Below are 2,836 nucleotides of genomic sequence, written 5' to 3'. Positions count from 1 at the left end.
CCCCCTTCTACCTTTCACTGATGTAAAACAGTTGCACCTTTATCTCACTAACAGACAGCGGGAGCACCTAGAGGATTTGTCCACCCACCGGACCACAAAGAAGTGGTTGCTGCTGGCCAAGGTAACCCTCACACAGCTAATCCTATTCAACCGACGTAGGGAAGGTGAGGTCTCAAAGATGATGCTTTGCTCTTTTGCATCTCGGCACACAGCTGATTTACAGGGTGATGTGGCACTGGCCCTGTCAGAGCCAGAAAAGAGGCTATGTCAGCACTTCACACGCATTGAGATTCCTGGTAAGAGAGGCAGGAAAGTCCCTGTCCTTCTGTCCCCTTGCATGCAGAGGGCAATGGAGCACCTCACAGAGAAAAGGGTAGAGTGTGGTGTCAGTCCTGACAATGTCTATATGTTTGCAAGACCCTCTGCCTTGTCACACCTCAGAGGATCCGACTGCATTCGTCTCTATGCACGGGCATGTGGCGCCAAGCATCCAGAAGCTCTCTCCTCTACCAGGCTTCGAAAACATGTGGCCACCCTTTCGAGGGTGCTGAACATGAGTGACACGGAGATGGATCAGCTAGCCGATTTCCTAGGGCACGATATCCGGGTGCACCACCAGTACTACCGCCTCCCTGCAGGTACCCTGCAATTGGCCAAAATTAGCAAACTCTTCGTGGCACTCCAGCAAGGTCGACACGCATCATCGTGCCCATCATTGTCTTTACAGTCACATACTCAAATACCTCCCAACAACTTAGGTTATGCCCCCAATCCATCCCATGACACACCTTTTTCTGTGAGGTCATGTCTTTTTTGCCCATTAAAAATGAGGATAGTTCTATTAAACTCACGACAGTTGGGGAATATGTTCTTGTCAGGAATGGGCGATGGGGAGCATCACATACTTCAAAATAAAGCCCAAAATGTGGTAAACTGCCACAGAGATTACTAAGGTTATAATCACAAAAAGGTCATCCAACAATATTATGTTAGAAAAATCATCTTGTGTTATAATGTGCTTCAATAAATGTGGCTTTACCAGACATCAAATTACTTCGTAATTAAATAATATAATTACCCAATATCTGGCCAGGCCTCTGAAAAAGAAAAAGAAAGGAATATAGAACTGTAGAGTACGATTTTAACATGTGCATAATATAAAACAGATTTAGTATTATTAGCTGGCACAACGTAGTATAACAGAATCTTTATAGGGTTGAGAGGGGCCTGTAAAAGTCAAAAAAAAAAAAAGGTAATTACAGATAAATATAAACCATTAAATATGTATAATACATTTCATCATTCTTGTATATTCTATTGTGCAATAACTTCCAGGTCTTTCTTTTTTCATCAGAGACATTTTCCAATAAACATAAAATACAGACTGTTATGAAATACAGACACTGACAACACATACAACATATATAATATATATATTGGCGCCCTTATGTTTGTGTGACTATATTGTGTGTTATGGCTAAGTGGGGTTTGTTACAATTACCGTATTGTAATCCCTGGGTAAGGAGGGACTGACCTTGCTATGACATTTTAAGTAATGGTCATGTCAAGCAATCCAATTCTTCATTTGTCCAGGGTAACAACCAGGGACGTATCTATAATGGGGGCAGGGTGCGCCGGGCACACGGGCGCCTGGGTGCAGGGGGGACCAAAATGCCCACCCTGCACCCACATAGTCTTATACTTCCCTATCCATAGTCTCCAGAGTGGAGCAAAAATCACTGGGAAAATGGCGGCGCACATTTTCCTGGTTACTTGCACATGCACAGTAGAGTCTGGCACTATGCCAGAATCTTCTGCACTGCCAGAGAGATGAGGGGGCCCACACTGAGTCTGCACACGGGCCCCCTCCTCTCTTAAAACGCCCCCGGGAACAACATTGAGCAAGTTCATTAACAAGGTGGGCCTATATAATACAAGTCCAGTCACAATACATTTATATACAAACACATTAACAATATATGGCAGTAGAGTCACAGTTTATTTGAATACAGAATCAGTTTCGAAAAGCCCAAGCTGATGAGATTGGAGACTTATGTCAGTAGAAGTGGCCAACTAGTAGGGAAATAAGCTGCCTGGACCTCAGATGATCTTAGGTGCAAATAACATGAGATATTCTGGGTATATGAGGATTATATGGGTAATGGAGGCAGGGCCATAGGGAGGGCAGTGCTGGCAGAGAGCGAGTTTTCATGTTTAATGGTTGACCTGAAGGTCAACCATTAAACATTATTGATATGTCAGAATAATTTTGTGGACATTCTAATGCTATGAAGGGCGAATTAGTTTGGCAGATAAGTAGGCGGCTCAGGGACAAGTTACATAGTAGTACTAGAAGGAAATAGGATCTGAAGGGGCAATGTATGTAAGCCAGTGTCAGACTGGAGCATGAAGGGCCTACCAGGGGAATGCAGGGGCCCATGCTTTGGGAGTGTGCACAGTTACCACAGGGGATAAGGCCAGCCCCCACAGAGGCTTGGGCAGACATAAGAGACCATGGGGTAGATGTATGAAGCAGTGAGTGGAGAAATGTGCCAGTGGAGAAGTTACCCATGGCAACCAATCAGCTCCTACCTATTATTTTATAAAATGTACTTGAGAAATGCAACCTCAAAGCTGATTGGTTACCATGGGCAACTTATCCACTGGTACACTTTTCACTGCTTCATACAGTATATCTGCCCCCATGTAACTGACCCTCTTATAGAGTAGCAATGTATACTTTCAAATGAGTCTGAGACTCTTGCACTCCTGGGCCCCTAGACAGGCCCGGGCTTGGATACTTTGTACCCACCCCCCTCTCAGTGACCGTGATTGT

This window comes from Taudactylus pleione, unplaced genomic scaffold (assembly GCF_031769625.1).
Source record: "Taudactylus pleione unplaced genomic scaffold, aTauple2 ptg000758l, whole genome shotgun sequence".
NCBI classification, from domain to species: Eukaryota; Metazoa; Chordata; class Amphibia; order Anura; family Myobatrachidae; genus Taudactylus; species Taudactylus pleione.
Note: the sequence above shows the minus strand (reverse complement) of the source record.